Source organism: Pristiophorus japonicus, chromosome 19, assembly GCF_044704955.1.
Source record: "Pristiophorus japonicus isolate sPriJap1 chromosome 19, sPriJap1.hap1, whole genome shotgun sequence".
NCBI classification, from domain to species: Eukaryota; Metazoa; Chordata; class Chondrichthyes; family Pristiophoridae; genus Pristiophorus; species Pristiophorus japonicus.
In genome coordinates, this window is record NC_091995.1 from 27813916 (window position 1) to 27832945 (window position 19030).

Consider the following 19030-nt stretch of genomic DNA (forward strand, 5'->3'; position numbering starts at 1 on the left):
GGGACAAAAGTGAGACAAAATGGGACAACAAGACTTGACATTTTATAGACAGAAAGTTTGTGCAGATGTAAGATTTGATTTTTTGATATTTGATAAGAGCAAACACCGGGAAACCACATTCTCATAACACACACATAATATAACTCTTTAAAGCAGAAGATCCCACACCCACTGCTTGTCCCTTTCTTACTTGCATTAGTGTCTTCAGTTTTATATTTCAGCTTCACATTGTACCAAACATTTAAACTCCACATTAAAGTGGGGGTAGAGTTTCCATTGCAGCGCCAGGAGAAATTCAGAAACGCGCTGTCCATGACTTTCCGTTTGTTAAAACTAATCGATGGAAAGCTGGGAGCAACTCCTGCCCGAATGGGTCATAATTACTTTGGAACATAGGAACAGGAGTGTAACATTCAGCTCCTCGAGCCTGTTCCGCCATTCAATGAGATCCTGGCTGATCTGTATCTCAACTCCATTTACCCGCCTTGGTTTTGTAATCCTTAATACTCTCAGCTAACAAAAATCTATCAAACTCCGTTTTGAAATTTTCAATTGACACTCAACCTCACAGCTTTTTGGGGAGAGATTTACAGATTTCTACGACCCTTTGTGTGAAGACATGACCCTTGTGACTGACAGTTTGTGTGCCTGGGCCTTGTGATTTTCAACACTTCCTTTATTCCCAAATTCTTCTACAGTAAGGGGAGAAGTTTCAGTGGGGGCAAAATAGCCCCGTTTTATATCCTCCGGAGGGTGCTAACAATTTTTGCCTGGGGAAGTGGGTGCTACCGCCTCCTGAGACAGCCATGCAACCGGCGATGACATCATCGCCATGCGCAGTGAACTCTCACTGCCCCGCGCTGACCCTTTAACGCCCTGTGGGAGAAATTAGTGCAAGTGGATGTCAACGGCAGCTTCATGTGAAGCTGGCCGACATCTGCTCTCGGGACTCTAGTTAAAGGAGAGGGCACAAGCTCTCCAGGCCGCCATCTTTTTTTTCAGCCAACTCTCGGGTCGGCTCAATGATGGCAGTCCTAGCATCGTGCAGCCCAGCACTCCATCTTGGGTGCCGGGCTGCAGGCCCAGTCGCATACTGCCCTGGTGGCCTAGTGGAGGCCACCAGAGGCCTTGCAGAGTGTTCAGCGGCCCTCCTCTTTAATCGAAGGGGAGGGGTGTTGAAGCGCATCAGTGCTACGCGGAGCCTCTGCATAGTGCTTCCTTCAGCGCCCCAGTAGTGCCCCGGTTATCACCCTCAAAGGAAGTGGAGCATACAAGGTTGTGCTCTGCTTCCTTTTGAGGGGCGGTAAGGGCAATTCCACAGCGGGGGTGGGACTTCTAAAAGTCCCGGCCCCAGAAGGTTACTGCCCCCAATTGGGGCACTGGGCCATTTCTGCTCCCAGTGTCTCTCCACTACAGGAATTGCAGGTGCCTTATAATAATAAACTATTTATTACCCCTGTAATGGAAGCAGTTTCAGTGGTGTCCCATTACAGGCACTGCGGGGGTCTGATAATAATTAAATGATCCTTATCCCAGTAACGGGAGCAGCTTCAGGGACTCCCCTGCATTGCTTGTTAACAGAAAAGGATAGAGTTTTTCTGTGAATGTATCAGTGAAAGTGTACAGGTGGGACATGTCATTAGCATTGTACATTGACACCTGTCCTTGCTCATAGTCCAGGTAAATTCCCAGTTTCTGGAATTTTGTTCTCAGGGAGAGGGCGATACGAGATGAGGTCATAGCTTTATATTGATCTTCCAACTTTATCACAGTCCAGAATCTAGCCTTGGGCTCCACGATGAATTTCTCCTTCTTTGGCACAGACTCTGTGGCCACTCCTACAACCCAGGCTGTGCTCTTCCCCACCTGCACCTCCCAGTAGTGTCTCCCTGATGTGAATCCCTCAGACCCCAGGACACAGGGCCAGTGATTGAATCTTTCTGGATTATCAGAATCCAGCTTTTCATGGTTATTGTATGTCACCTGGGTTTGATTATCAGACACGACGAGATTAGGATGTGCTGTTTTTGGATCCAGAGTCAGAGGAACTGGAACTGAAACAAAGAGACTGTTAAAATGCTGCTACTTGTGAGTTCAAATAGTTTGACAGATATTTATTCTCTATACATTTAGCCGGGACTACAAATCAGGGCAGGTTTATGAACAGGACTTCCTGTAAAGTCCCACTCAATGGTTGAAGGTGCCATGGTGATGTCTTCCATCTAAGGTCAGGAAGGAGTCACTGGTATCGACCTCCGAGCAGAATTATTGAAACTCCCCCATTGTCCGCTCATTATTTCAGACAGGGAAGAAATTAGATCTTAAGAATTATAGTCCCATCATTTTGGCTGCTGGTTTTAGGGATGTTGCTGGAAGACATTACACAGGATTTTGATCAAAGAGTTCTGCGCTTATTAATAATTCAGGTTTGAGAGGTCCTCCTTACTAAACTGACTGTGCTCTTTGTGGAAGTGACCAATGTTGTAGTGTAAAGTAGCCAAGTTTGCTGATGATACAAAGATGGGTGGAAAAGCAAGTTGTGAAGAGGACACAAAGAATCTGAAATAGAATATAGACAGGTTAAGTGAGTGGGCAAAAATTTGGTCGATGGAGTATAATGTGGGAAAGTTTGAGGATATCCACTTTGGCAGGAAAAATAAAAAAGCAAATTATTATTTAAATGGAGAGCGATTACAAAATGCTGCAGTACAGAGGGACCTTTGGGTCCTTGTGCATGAAACACAAAAAGTTTGCATACAGGTACAGCAAGTAATCAGGAAGGCAAATGGAATATTGGCCTTTATTGCAAGGGGATAGAGTATGAAAGCAGAGAAGTCCTGCTACATCTGTACAGAGTATTGCTGAGGCCACACCTAGAGTACTGAGTACAGTTATGCTCTCCTTATTTAAGAGGGGTATACTTGCATTGAAGGCAGTTCAGAGAAGGTTCACTAGGTTGATTTTTGAGATGAAGGGATGGACTTATGAAGAAAGGTTGAGCAGGTTGGGCCTTTATTCATTGGAGTTTAGAAGAATGAGATGTGATCTTATTGAAACATAAAAGATGCTGAGAGGGCGTGACAAGGTCGATGCAGAGAGAATGTTTCCACTCGTGGGGGAATCTAGAATTGGGGGCATAGTTTCAGAATAAGGAGTCATCCATTTAGAACTGGGATGAGGAGTAATTTCTTCTGAGTGTCGTAAATCTGTAGAATTCTCTACCCCAGAGAGCCGAGGAGACTGAGTCTTTGAATAATTTTAAGTTGAACGATAAGGGAGTGAAGAGTTATGGGGAGCGGGCAGGGAAGTGGAGCTGAACCCAAGATCAGATCGGCTATGATCTCATTAAATGGTGGAACAGGCTCGAGGTTTCCAATGGCCTACTCCTGCTCTTATTTCTTATGTTCTTGTGACCAGATAAGTGAACAATAGCACCTTTGTTGTAGTTTCTGGAATTCCTTCCCTAAACTTCGCTGCCTCTCTCTCCTCCTTAAAGACATGCCTGAAACCGTACCTCTTTGACCAATCTTTTGGTCACCTGTCCGAATATCTCCTTATGTGGCTCGGTGTCAATTTTTTGTTTGATAACGCTCCTGTGATGTGCCATGGGATGTTTTTCTACATTAAAGGCACTATATGAATGCAAATTGTTAATATTTACATTCCAAAAAGCCTCGGACAGGGTGCTGCAGATAATGTTATAGGAACAAGTCAGAGCATATGGAGTTATAGAAGAGGTTTCAACCTGGACAGAGAAATGCTTAAAATCTGATAGGGAGAGGTTAAACGTGAGAACAGGTTTCCTGAACTTGGCTTGTACTCCCTTGAGTTCAAGGTGTTTAAAATTAATAAGTGATTCAGTTGCGTGGATACATCGGCTGGATTTTCAGCTTTGATGATTTCGGGGCAGTAATGACGGCGGGGCGGTAAAGTTTGCAACCGGGAACAGTTTACGCGACAGTCATTAAAATTGGGTGTCTGGGCCCTGAGTCTGGGGCGCACCTCTCTTAAGGAACTGGGCCAGCTGAGCATGGGAAAATCCCGAGCTAAAGAGCCGGCCCGAGAGCGGTGCGAGAGAGGTCTGGGGCGAAAAAAAAAACCCATAAAAGCATTCCCAAAACATAGCCCACGCCACCACAACATAAATCGCAAAAAAATTAAAAGAAGAAACAATCACATTTACCTTAGGACATTACTTACCTCACTACAGCCGGTATAGGTGGACTGCCTGTTCAGGCAGTCACTGCAGGGCGCGTTGTGGGGCGTACGTCAAAAAACGGGAGTAAAAAAACGGGCCGGTGTCGCAACCAGGGGCGTTACACACCAGCCAAACTCTTCCGGGTGGTACTGCTCTGCACCGCCACAAAACCGAGGGATCACTGCGGGGCGCTGGAGGCTGACCGCCCGCCCAGAAGACTTCACCACCGCCATTACCGTCCCTCCGGGGCAAAAGACGCATGCAATAGAATGGAAAATCGTCCCCATAAAAGCTCTGGTAATCCAGTAATAAGAGAGCATAATCTTAAAAGTAGAGGTTCCTCAGGAGCATGAATGAGAAAACCTGCATCGCCCCCAGATAACAGCATGGTGAGGGGTACGGTAATGAAGTGCTTATCTTACTGGGCTAATAACCCAGTAGGCCTCGATTTAATAACATTGAGATACTTCAGTTCAAATCCCACCATGGTAAGTTGAGCATTTTAATACAGTTTTAAAAATGTGGCGTCAGTAAAAGTAACATTGAAGATGCTGGATTGCCCCAACTGGTTCACTAATGTCCTCCAGGAAGGAAACCTGCCGTCCTTACCCGGTTTGGCCAATATGTGACTTCAGTCCCACAGCAATGACACTGACTCTTAACTGTCCTCTGAAATAGCTGAGCGAGCCACTCAGTTGTACCAAACCACTACAAACAGTGGTTCAAGAGAAGGCCTCTCACCACCTTCTCGGGGTGAAGAGGGATGGGCAATAAATGCCGGCCTTGCCTTATCCTGAGAATGAATTAGAAGAGGAAGGAGTTGTCCGATAATAATATACAGAGAAAGATACCTGGTGAAATCATTGCTCTCATTTCCCTCCACACCTTGATGTATTTCAATGGTCCGCCAATTAGATCCATAGGTAGCTCAGTGGAGACAGCTTCAGGATTGAGAACCTCGATCTGACACCTGTAAAAGTGGGGCTGGGAATTAATCAGTGTTGGAGAGGCAGCAATGAGCAGATCACAGAACAGCTTTTTAAATCTGCTTACCTGTTCAAAAGGGCGTGAATGTCCTGAGGGGAAAGGAATAGAATAAACATTACTGACTCAGATTACAGAGCTGCTGCTACAAATCTCACCATGGACCTTTAATGAGGGATGGAATCGAAATACCAAGGAATCAGTTAGAAGGGCAATGTAGGGCAGAGTATAAATCAGGAAATTAAAGGTGCATGTAACAAGGGCAAGACAGTAATCATGGGGGTCTTTAATCTACATATACACTGGGCAAACCAAATTTGCAGTAATTGCATGGCAGACAAGTTCATGGAATGTATAGAAGATAGTTTTCTAGATCAGTATGTTGAGGAACCAACTCGGGAATATGCTATTTTAGATCTTGTGCAATGAGAAAGCGTTCCTAGAAACATAGAAATTAGGTGCCGGAGTAGGACATTCGACCCTTCGAGCCTGCACCACCATTCAATAAGATCATGGCTGATCATTCAACCTCAGTACCCCTTTCCTGCTTTCTCACCATACCCCTTGATCCCTTTAGCCGTAAGGGCCATATCTAGCTCCCTTTTAAATATGTCTAACGAATTGGCCTCAACAACGTTCTGCTCTCGAGAATTTCACAGGTTAACCACTCTCTGAGTAAAGATGTTTCTCCTCATCTCGGTTCTAAATGGCTTACCCCTTATCCTTAGACTGTGACCCCTGGTTCTGGACTTCCCCAGCATCGGGAACATTCTTCTTGCCTCTAACCTGTCCAATCCGGTCAGAATTTTATATGTTTCTATGAGATCCCCTCTCATCCTTTTAAACTCCAGTGAATACAAGCCCAGTCGATCCAGTCTCTCCTCATATGTCAGTCCTGCCATCCCGGGAATCAGTCTGGTGAACCTTCGCTGCACTCCCTCAATAGCAAGAACGTCCTTCCTCAGATTAGGAGACCAAAACTGAACACAATATTCCAGGTGTGGCCTCACCACCATCCTGCACAATTGCACTAATACCTCCCTGCTCCTATACTCAATTCCTCTCGCTATGAAGGCCAACATGCCATTTGCCTTCTTCACCGCTTGCTGCACCTGCAGGCCAACTTTCAATGACTGATGTAGCATGACACTCAGGTCTCGTTGCACCTCCGCCTTTCCTAATCTGTCACTATTCATTAATAACATTATAGTAAAGGGACCTTTAGGGAAGAGTGAACATAATATGATAGAATTTTATATTGAGTTTGAAAGTGATTTAGTTAAATCCGAAGCTGGGGTCTTAAATCTAAACAAAGCAAACTATGTAAGTATGAGGGACTAATTACCTAAGGTAGATTGGAAAACAAGATTAAAAGGTATGATGGTAATCAAGCAATTGCTAGCATTTAAAGAATTAATGCATAATTTACAACAAATACACATTCCTTTAAGGCACAAAAACCTCACAGGAAAAGTGGTCCAACCATGACTAACAAGAGAAGTTATAGTATTAAATCAAAGGGAGGCTTATAATGTTGCCAAAAAAGTAGTAAGCTTGAGGATTGGGAGGATTTTAAAATTCAGCAAAGGAGGACTAAGAAATTGATCAGAGAAAAAAGAATATGAGAGTAAATTAGCAAGAGACATAACAGTTTCTATAGGTATGTAAATAGGAAGAGATTAGTGACAGTAAACATGAGCCCATTAGAGGCAGAGACAGGAGAAATTATAATAACATAAGAAATAGGAATAGGAGTAAGCCATACAGCCCCGCAAGCCTGTTCCGCCATTCAATAAGATCATGGCTGATCTGATCATGGACTCAGCTCCACTTCTCAGCCCACTCCCCATAATACCTTATCCCCTTATCGTTTAAGAAACTATTTCTGTCTTAAATTTATTCAATGTCCCAGCTTCCACAGCTCTCTGAGGCAGCCAATTCCACAGATTTACAACCCTCTGAGAGAAGAAATTTCTCCTCATCTCTGTTTTAAATGGGCGGCCCCTTATTCTAAGATCATGCCCTCTAGTTCTAGACTCCCCCATCAGTGGAAACATCCTCTCTGCATTCACCCTCATAATCTTATACGTTTCGATAAGATCGTCTCTCATGCTTCTGAATTCCAGTGAGTAGAGACCCAACCTACTCAACCTTTCCTCATATGTCAACCCCCTCATCTCTGGAATCAACCTAATGAACCTTCTCTGAACTGCTTCCAAAGCAAGTATATCCTTTCTTAAATATGGAAACCAAAACTGCACGCAGTATTCCAGGTGTGGCCTCATCAATACCCTGTATAGCTGTAGCAAGACTTCCCTGCTTTTATACTCCATCCCCTTTGCAATAAAGGCCAAGATTCCATTGGCCTTCCTGATCACTTGCTGTACCTGCATGTTTCATGCACAAGTACCCCCAGGTCCCGCAGTACTGCAGCACTTTGCAATCTTTCTCCATTTGAATACCAACTTGCTCTCTGATTTTGTTTCTGCCAAAGTGCATGACCTCACACTTTCCAACATGATACTCCATCTGCCAAATTGTTCCCACTCACTTCGCCTGTCTATGTCGTTTTGCAGATTTTTTGTGTCAATGGTCAATAAGAAATGGCAGAGACAATAAACAAATACTTTGTATCTGTTTTCATGGTAGAAGACACAAAAAACATTTCAGAATGAATGGGGAACTAAGGGTCGAGAGAGAATGAGGAACTTAAAGAAATCAGTATAAGTAAAGACCTTAGGGGCTCGCTTTTCGGGTCTTCGGTGCTCTCCTTTTTTGCCCCGGAGCGGCAGTAGTGGTAACAGTGAGGTATTTTGGCCAGGCGGTCGGCCTCCAGCGCCTCGCAGTGATCCTCGGGTCCGGTTTTGCAACGGCACGGAGCAGCACCACCCGGAACAGCTACACTGCTGTGCGTCACCCCTGGTTGGTGCGTGTTTGAACTCCTGCCCGACCCGTCCGCCCCTAAGTGCACCTCGCAATGACCACCTGCAAAATCAGGGCAGCTCAACTCGCCCGTTGGCGAAGAGGTGAGTAATGGACGCCTACGGTAAGTGTGATTGTTTTTTCTTTTAATTTCTTTTTGCAATTTGTGTTGCGGTGGCATGGGCAATGTTTTGGGAATGTTTTGGTAGGGTTTTTTTTTTAGGCCCTCCCCCCCCCCTCTCCCGGATGTCTCTCGGAGTGCTCCTGAACCAGCTCTTTAGCTTGGGAGTTTCCCACCGTAGCGCCAAGAGAGGTGTACAACGCTGTGCTCCCTGATGCAGGGACCAGCTGCCCAAGCTTACCTACTGAGGCGCAAACTATTCCCGGGCGCGAGCTTTCCTGCCCTGCCGCCATTATCGCTCCAAAAACATAAAAGGCCAAAATCCAGCCCATAGTACTGGAGAAATTAATGGGACTAAGTAGCGACAAATTCCCTGGACCTGACAGCCTGCATCCTAGGGTTTTTAAAAGAGGTAGCTGCAGAGATGGTGGATGCACTGGTATAAATCTTCCAGAATTCCCAAGCTTCCACATAGTGGGGTTATAACCAATAGTGGGGTTATGTCCCAAGCAAACATAACCCCACTATTTAAGGATTGGGAGGATTTTAAAATTCAGCAATTTGTTGTTTTCTGATATCAGTAGTAGAGAAAATGCTAGTATCTATTATTATTAGGGACATGGTAACAGGGCACTTAGAAAATCATAATATAATTAGGCAGAGTCAACATGAAAGGGAAATCGTGTTTGACAAATCTGTTGGAGCTTTTTGAAGATGTAACTGGTAGGATGGATAAGGGGGAGCCAGTGGATGTAGTGTATTTGGATTTTCAAAAAGCATTCGATAAGGTGCCACACAAGAGGTTATTGCACAAAATTAGGACTCATGGGATTGGGTGTAATATATTAGCATGGATTGAAGATTGGTTGATGAACAGAAAACAGAGTAGGAATAACCGGATTTTTTCAGGTTGTTAGGCTGTAACTAGCGGGGTACCGCAAGGATCAGTGCTTGGGCCTCAGCTATTTACAATCCATATTAATTACTTAGATGAAGGGACTGAGTGTAACATATTCAAGTTTGCTGATGATACAAAGTTAAGTGGGAAAGTAAGCTGTGAGGAGGACATAACGAGGCTGCAGAGAGATTTTGACAGGTTGACTGACATGGCAAATGGAATACAATGTGGGGAAGTGTGAAATTATCCACTTTGATAGGAAGAATGGAGAAGCAGAATATTTTTTGAATGGTGAGAGTCTGGGAAATGTTTGCATTCAGAGAGACCTGGGTGTCCTTGTACATGAATCACAGAAAGTTACGTGCAGGTACAGCAGGAATTAGGAAAGCAAATGGTATGTTAGCTTTTGTTACAAAGGGATTCGAGTGTAAGAGTAAAGAAATACAGAACATTGGTGAGGCTACACCTGGAGTAGTTCTTGTCTCCTTACCTAAGGAAAGACATACTTGCCTTAGAGGAAGTGCAACGAAGGTTCACAAGGCAAGTTCCTAGGATGAGGGGATTGCCCAAGAGGAAAGACTGAGTAGACTAGGCCTATAATCTCTAGAGTTTAGAAGAATGAGAGGCGACCTAATTGAAACATATAAAATTCTTAAGGGGTTTGACAGGGTGAATGGTGAGAAAATGTTTCCCCTGGCTGGGGAATCTAGAACACGGGGTCACTGTCTCAGAATAAAGGGTCGCGGCCATTTAGGACTGAGATGGGAAAAAATTTCATCACTCAAAGGGTTGTGAATCTTTGGAATTCTCTAACCCAGAGAAGTGTGATGCTCAGTCATTGAGTATATTCAAGACAGAGGTCGATAAATTTTGGGGATATTAAGGGATATGGGAATAATGCGGGAAGGTGGAGTTGAGATTAATGATCAGCCATGATCTTGTTGAATGGCGGAGCAGGCCGAAGGGCCAATTGGCCGACTCCAGCTCCTATTTCTTATGTTCTTACATAAAATGACTCGCCAACTTGAGAAAACTGTTACATTTATTTCCAGCTTTTCCTGAGTACCTTCTTGCGAATTAACTTTTGGGTTCAACAGGATGAGGGATGTCAATCAGTGCCGGACAGTGGAATGTTATGGTCAATTCCCAAATCGAGCATTCTCGGTGCTGAGTGGCACTCGTAAAGAGCGGAGTATAAAAATTGCAGGCCGACAGGCATTGGTTACTGCACATTAAGAGAAGTTGACCTGCGATTTCCTGACCAGTGCTTCCTGGTAATGCTTCTCCCCGTTCTTCAGGCAACCTGACTTCTTTAAATTTACAGTTCTGGCCCTGGGTGTCAGCATCAAGCACTCCCAGCGTCAGGGGCAGAACCAGCAATAGAGCAAAGTCCCTCCTTACTTCTCCCTGACAATGTACCTTATCCACATTTTCAGAAGAGCCCCACCAGCACTAAGATAAACTTTTCTATGTCCCACACCAGCACATCTGTAGCCTCTTTCAGTCTGATTGACAATTAGTGCTGGTTTTATGCTGGGAGATCATGCCCAGTAGGATCTGCACTGACATTTCCACAAACTGATTTTCCACTGGACCCTTAGGGGGAAAAATGCGGGGTGTTTGCGCCTCCTGTTAGCGCCCCTGGGGAGACGGTAACGGGGTGCAAATGACTTTTTGCCTGGGCGCGGTGCCGCTACCGACACCCGCAAAATTCTGCAGGGGTTTAACGGCGGTGGTAACCGGGTAGCGCCCTGCTCCTACCGACAGTGCCCCGCTCCACTGCGTCGACGATGGCAATGTCATCACCGTGCGCAGCAACCCGTTTACTACCCAGAGCGAAAATTCGATCGCGCCCCCCGAAGCTGCCCCAGGCTCTAGGTCACTTGCTGGGTGACCATTAAAGGGGAGGTGGGGAAGGAAATAAAAAATGGTTGACTTGTAGTCGATTGCTGCAGTTGACCTGCCCTCACTGAGAGGGCTGGCTGGCTCCCATTTACCCTTTAGATCAATTCCACTGACAGATATTTTACTGTCCATTTGGATTCCCTGTACAAGGAGGAGAGACATTTTAGGTTAGATTTTCGGCTTTGCTGAATTTGGGGTGGTAAAGTTTGTGCCCGGGTACAATTTGCGCCTCAGTCACCAAAATTGGGCAGCTGGGCCCTGAGTGTGGGGCGGAGCACTAAGGGAGCTGCTGTACACCTCACTTAGGGTGCTGGGCCGGCTGAGCATGCGAAAATCCCGCGCTAAAGAGCCTGCCCAGGAACACTCTGAGATAGGCCTGGGGAGGAAAAAAAACACTTGAGAAAAACCCAACAAAAACATTTGCAATAGATAGCCCATGCCACCACAACATAAATTGCAAATAAACATAAAAGCAAAAACAAACAATCACAGGTGGACATATCCGAGGTGGACATTACTTATCTCACTGCAGCCAGTATAGGTCAGACTGCCCGTTTTCACAGCAGGACGCTCTACGCAGCACTACGGGTCAGGCGGGAGTCAAAAAGTGAGCCGGTGTCACAACCAGGGGCGCTGCACACTGGCTTGCCTCTTCCAGGCGGTAATGCTAGGTGTCCCGCCGAAACCGGCCCGGAATCCCCGGTGGGGTGCTGAAAGCTGAATGCCCACCCAGAAGAGCTCACCACTGCCATTGCCGCCCCTCCAGGGCAAAAACAGAGGCAGACAGCACTGGAAAATGCAGCCCCAAATACCTTTAGGAGCTCTGGGGCGTCTTGTATCTTCAGCCTCGGTTGTAAATCTCTTATGCCTCATTCAAGAGAAAACATTTCCTTGAAGGTTCTCTTTAAATTGTTCTCCATTTCCTTCAATATTTCAGCTGATTTTATCTCCAGCTCTGCTTCCATCAGCTCTTCCTTCTCAGACAGGGACTTGTGCGCCTTTTCAAACTCAGTCTTGATTTCTCTTCTCAGGTTGTTAACTTGGGCCTGGAATCGATTGAATAATGAACAGAACAAACAATATTTATGATCGCAGTGTCACTGGGCTCTGTGTGTCTTCTAAAGAATAAAAGTCTTGTATCCATCACACGTATTGCCATATTCTTTGTCACACTGTAAGTCGCACAGTCTGACAGCCGACTTTGATTTTCTAATTATATTAATAAAAGACCAACAATTCGCAACAAACCACTGTCAACATAACAGTTTAACTAAATAATGGATACCTGGGAGTGAGTTACAGACTGGAATCTAATCGAGGGGTTCAGGTGGTTTATATATAGAATAATGGATACCTGGGAGTGAGTTACAGACTGGAATCTAATCGAGGGGTTCAGGTGGTTTATATATAGAATAATGGATACCCGGGAGTGAGTAACTGACTGGAATCTAATTGTCAGATATTTAATAACTGATGCATGAAACTGATTAAAATGAGTGAATCAAATCAAAAGACTTTAATCGTTATGGGAAAATAAAGAAAGATTGGCTCTCTTAATGTTGCAAGAGTTAACTGAGGAACAGTTGCATCTCACTGAATCTGTGATTTCTGCTTAGAATTTAGGGGTTGACTAGTTAGGGATGACCCTAAAGCTCAGAGTTGATACAAGACTGGAAGATATTCAGCTGCAAGAGGGGATCGTTGTCACACGTACACTTTGTTTGGGTTCCACTAGGACCATTCTGCTCTAGATGTCATTACAGCCTTGGTGCAAACATGGACAAAAGAGATGAATTTAGGAGGTGAGGTGGGAGTGATTCACATTGACATCAAGGCAGCATTTGACGTCGTGTGGGATCAAGGAGTCCTTGTAAAATTTAAGTCAATAGAAATGGGCTGGATTTTCGGCTTTACTGATTGGAGGGCGGTAATGGGGGCGGGGCAATCCTGATGCCACCTGGAAAAAGTTTGCGCCTTCATTTGCAAATTTCACCAAAAAATGAGGTTCCATGATCAGGGTCGCTAAATCAAGTGTTACGCAATGAACTTTGAACGCCCTAGCTGAAAATCATGGTGTTAAAAAGGGTCGCCTTTTTGCGCATGCGCAGACGTGTTTTAATTTTCCCGGTCGCATTCGGTAGTTTAGTGCGCGGCGGTTTCCGGCAGCGTGCCAGATTAATCTCTGCAGAGGCTGCTGAGGCCTTAGTGCAGGCCATTGAAAGGAGGTAGTCTGCACACCATCTGTTTGGGGGAGGGAGGCCGTTGCCCAGCCTTTTCAAGAGAATCTGGAGGGAGATCGCACAGGAGGTGTCATCGGCAGACAAGGTAGCCAGAACTGGCGCACAATGCCGCAAGAAGTTCAACGACCTCACGAGGTTCATCAGAATATCTTTCACATTTATGTAGGCCTGCCATGCTTCCAAGATCAATGTCACACACAATTTTTTGATGGAACTGCCCCTTCTCAATGTGTTGAAGGCAATGGTGTGGGTTGCAGAATGCAGCAGAAAGCTGAAGGCTCAATTTTCCAGCCATTGCCTCTGCATTCAGGATGCACCTACCATCTTGTACCCTAATCATGGTCAAGCCTCCTTGCACTTCGTATCCTTTGTCCCATGCCCTTCCCTTTGGCACTGAAACATTTGTGAGATACTTCTCTCATGCAAGATGAAAGCATTATGTGCACTCCCTGGATAGCGGGCATTCACTGCGAGGATGTCACACACCAGCTGGACGTTTGGGGAGTAGTATCCCTTTCGGTTTCTGAATACCTCTGCATTGTCAAATGGTGCTCGCAAGGTCACATGTGTGCAGTCAATGGCTCCTTGAACCCTCTGGAACCCTTCAATTCTGCCAAACCCACATGTCCTCTCACTCTGGCTCTCCCTGTTCATTGGGAACTTTATGAAGTCCATTCTGACGTGGTGAATGTAGCGATGTGCAGTGTATTGAGAGATACTGCATATGTCCCCTGCTGCTGCCTGGAAGGAGCCAGAGGCATAGAAGGCCAGCGCCACAGTCACCTTCACTGCAAAGGGCAGCGGAGTCCTATTGGCACTGGAAGGCTGTAGGTCTGTCTGTAGGAGATGACATATCTCTGTCAGCAAGATGACATATCTCTGTCATCATTTCCTTTCAGAAGCACAGCCTTCTCATACACTGCTCCTCAGAGAGCTGTAGGAATGAGCAATGGTGCCTGTAAACCCGTGGGGGGGTAAGCCCTGCTCCCCAGATGTCTTCGGCCTCTCCTCATCTGTGACCCGACATGGCCAGCAGCCCTTCTAGCTTGAGGCCACCTGGCAATTGCAACCATCATGATATGTTGGCAAACTAGTAATGTCCCCATTAAATTTTCTCACTAACCTTGTAAGGACACTGTAAGGACAGATAAAAATGCCGTTTGCAAGTCGGAGCTTCGTGCTGCGTGGTGCAAAATCAATGTGACCTGCAATGTAGGATCCTCATCCCTCCATTTAAATACAACGTCAATACTGCCTGCTGCACTTGGCAATGGCTGTTTTTTCAGACATTTGCTGGGTTGGGCGTTTAATCAGGTGTTAGTGCCTAATTTTGCATCCGGAGTGGAATGTTGCACAACAATTGACGTCATGATCTCAGTGAAACTAGAGATCGGGGCAGTAAATTTTGCGCTGCCGCAAACCATTTGCTGGTAAAAGCTGGATGCCCGGTGTTATGCCTAGAAACACCTTTTACCGCCCCTCCGAGGCACAAACAGAGGTCCAACTGAGCTGAAAATCCTGCCCCAGAACTTTCCACTGGCTGGAGTCATACCTAGCACAAAGGAAGATGGTTGTGGTTGTTGAAGGCCAATCATCGCAGTCCTAGGACATCTCATGGCAATGTCCTAGGCTCAAGCATCTTCAGCTCCTTCACAAGTGACCTTCCCTCCAACATAAGGTCAAAAGTGGAGATGTTCTCTGATGACTGCACAGTGTTCAGTTCCAATCACAACTCTTCGGATAATGAAGCAGTCCGTGTCCATATGCAGCAAGATCTGGACAACATTCAGGCTTGGGTTGTTAAGTGGCAAGTCACATTTGCACCATGCAAGTGTCAGGCAATGACTATCTCCAAAAAGAGAGAGTCTAACCACCGCTCCTTGATATTCAACAGCATTACCATTGCCGAAACCCCCACCATCAACATCCTGCGGGGTCACCATTGACCAAAACCTTAACTGGACAAGCCACATAAATATTGTGACGAGCAGGTAAGAGGCTGGTTATTCTGTGGTGAGTGACTCACCGCTTGATTCTCCAAAGCCTTTCCATCATCTAATAATCACAAGTCAGATGTGTGATGGAATACTCTCCACTTGCCTGGATGAGTGCATTCCCACAACACTCAAGAAGCTCGACACCATCCAGGGCAAAGCAGCCCGCTTGGTTGCCACCCCATCCACCACCTTAAACATTCACTCCCCGCACCGTGGCTGCAGTGTGTACCATCTACAAGATGCACTGCAGCAACTCGCCAAGGCTTCTTCGGTAGCACCTCCCAAACCCGTGACCTCTACCGCCTAGAAGGACAAGGGCAGCAGGTGCATGGGAACATCACCATGCTGACTTGAAAATATATCGCCGTTCTTTCATCGTCATTCAGTCAAAATCCTGGAACTCCCTACCTGTGGGAGTACCTTCACCACATGGACTGCAGCAGTTCAATGAGACACACCACCTTCTCAAGGACATCTTGGGATGGACAATAAATGCTGGCCGTGCCAGCGACGCCCACAGCCCATGAATGATTAAAAAAAAACATTTTCATTTAGAAAGGTATCAACTGCCAGGATGGTTGCAGTCAGCATTTCGGATAAGATGGGAATTAACATGCTTTCCACATTTTAAACAAAGATTTCAGTTTATGGACGGTCCCTCTTGCTGCAGTTTAGTAAGCAGCCTGCAGTGTGCTGGGCTGGATCAGAAAGCAATAAAACTCTCTTTCACTGTGTTAAACACTCATTCAGTCAGTTACAACACAAACCCGTAAAGGACACTCCTATATCTTTATCTGCAAGAGCCCATTCTCATGTCCTCTTGTCATAAATCTCAGGAACACTACAGGAACAACTTGCATTTATATAGCACCTTTAATCTAGTAAGACGCCTCACAGGAGCATAATCAGAGAAAAACTTAACACTTGAGGAGATATTAGGAGAGGGTACCAAAAGCTTGGTCAATAGGTAGGTTTTAAGGAGTGTCTTCAAGGAGGAGAGGGAGAGGTTTAGGGAGGGTATTCCACGAGCCTCACCTACCTTTATCAGTATAATCCTATCCTTGCCTTCTGTGTTACTTTGAACATCAAGATCCAGTTGCTTTTGCAGAAACTCCAGTGATGTTTTCATTTTTTCCTTAAATACAAAAACACATCAAGTTTCAAAAAGCAATAATTCGTTGTCTCCCTGACAGTGAGACACAATGTTAGAACAGTGAGTGGGAAATATTCCCTGTGTCCCTGACAGTGAGACACAATGTTAGAACAGGGCAGGGCGATACTAACAAGGGAGGTCGGGCAGTGAAATGTTGCCAGTTTGTGAGCCGGCACACACTCAGATTATTGGCACAAAGAGCGAATGAAATACAAGGGCTCCTTAAGTCCAACTGTTCTCCGGTAACTAAACATTCACATATAAACGTACAATACGGTCTGTGGATAATTATTATTTTGATTTACGTGTTGGTCATTTATGCTGAATTTAGGGTGAAGCAGCTTCCTGTTGTATATTCATCAAATAAATTGACACCAATATCCCGTTGTCAGTACCTGAGTTCCAGATGTGTTTAAAGGTGATACAGGTACAGATTGTATTTCAAATTAAATCAGTGGCAGACATACAGAGAGTTCAGTGACCCAGTACCTGGTATATCTGGGTGGCCTGCTTTATAGGGAGCACATTGTGAATTTGATGCTCTGAGCTCCAGCAATCCACACAGATCGCTTCCTGCTCCTCTTCACAGAACAGTTTCAGCTTCTCCCCGTGGTCCTCGCAGTAAAACTCCTCCTCCCGCTCTGTCGCCTTCATCTTCAGCAGTCTGAGCCTCTCCACGATGTCGCCCGGTGTCCGAGCGGGCCTGGTGTTACTCTGATTGAAGACCTGCTGACACTTGGGGCAGGAGACATCTGCCGGGACCTCCTCCCGACATTGAGACACTAGGTCGGTGAAGATCTCCAGGCAGATGGGACAGGTTAGTTCATGTGTTAGACCTGCAGTCGCCATCTCGGTGCTCCCAGTCTCTCTCCTTCCCTGTCCAGTACTTTCACTTTCAACTCTTGGTCAGTGCTGCAATTCTTGGCTTTGATTTCACATGTCCAGGGACAAACTCAGACTAAACTGTATCAGCTCTCACTGCAAGAATTTAAACCACACCCATCATATCCATTTAAAACAAACTGTTTAACTAATATTCATAATCTTTCATGTCCAGTGTTGTATATTTTATAATCAAATCAAATGACAGTTTATTATGGACATTTGTCAGTTATTTTTTATTCTCGTGATGTCGGGTTCGCTGACACGCCAGGATTTATTACTCGCCCCCAATTGCCTTTGAGAATGTGGTGGTGAGCCGTCTCTTGAACCGCTGCAGTCTGTGTGGTGAAGGTGCTCCCACAGTGCTGTTGGGGAGGGAGGTCCAAGATTTTGACCCAGCGAAAATGAAGGAACGGTGATATATTTCGAAGTCGGAATGGTGTATATAATCCCAGTCTCCGTGTGTCTTCTATAGCATTAAATCTTTGTATCCAATATGGATTTGTCACACTTCAAAGTGCCACATTGCGTGTCAAATGTGTTCGTCATAGTGTACGTCACTCCTAATGTCACATAGTTTGTTACCCAAGCTCGACTAGATAAGCAGATTCATAAAACATAAAACAAATAACAACACCTCACTGCTGACTAAACAATTCAACTTAATATTGGATACATGGGAATGAGTTACAAGCCAAACACAATTAAGTGATTCAAATGCTTACTGATTAAATAATGGATATTGGGGAGTGAGTTACAGGCCAGAATATAATCGAGGGGCTCAGATGGGTTATATATAGAATAGCGGATACCTGGGAATGAGTTACAGGCCGGAATCTAATCGAGGGGTTCAGTTGATTTACATATAGAATAATGGATACCTGGGAGTGAGTTACAGACTGGAATCTAATCGAGGGATTCAGGTGGTTTATATATAGAATAATGGATACCTGGGAGTGAGTTACAGACTGGAATCTAATCGAGGGGTTCAGGTGGTTTATATATAGAATAATGGATACCTGGGAGTGAGTTACAGACTGGAACCTAATCGAGGGGTTCAGATGGTTTATATATAGAATAATGGATACCTGAGAGTGAGTTAGAAACTGGAATCTAATCGAGGGGTTCAGGTGGTTTATATTTAGAATAATGGATATCTGGGAGTGAGTTACAGACTGGAATCTAATCGAGGGGTTTGTAGGGTTTATATATAGAATAATGGATACCCAGGAGTGAAAATCATAGAATCATAGAAATTTACAGCACGGAATGAGGCCATTTCGGCTTTTTGTGTCCATGCTGGCCAACAAGAGGCTATCCAGCCTAATCCCACTTTCCAGCTCTCGGTCCATAATCTGCAGGTTACAGCACTTGAGGTGCACGTTCAAGTACTTGTTAAATGTGGTGAGGGTTTCTGCCTCTACCACCCTTTCAGGCAGTGAGTTCCAGATCCCCCGGAACTCTGAATGAAGAAATTTCCCCTCAAGTCCCCGCTAAACCTTCTACCAATTACTTTAAATTTATGCCCCCTGGTTATTGACCCCTCCGCTAAGGGAAATAGGCTCTTTCTCTCCACTATATCTAGGCCGCTTATAATTTTAAACCTTAATGAGGCCTCCCCTCAGCCTCCTCTGTTCCAATGAAAACAAATCCAACCTATCAAATCTGTCCTCATAGTTTAGATTCTCCAATCCTGGCAACATCGTCGTAAATCTCCTGTGTACCCTCTC

General features: G+C 45.2%; 1 pseudogene; it reads right to left on the bottom strand.

Moving 5' to 3' along the window:
- Positions 1-1402: 1402 nt before the first annotated feature.
- Positions 1403-17267, bottom strand: LOC139230401 (zinc-binding protein A33-like; annotated as a pseudogene).
- Between the last annotated feature and the right edge of the window lie 1763 nt (positions 17268-19030).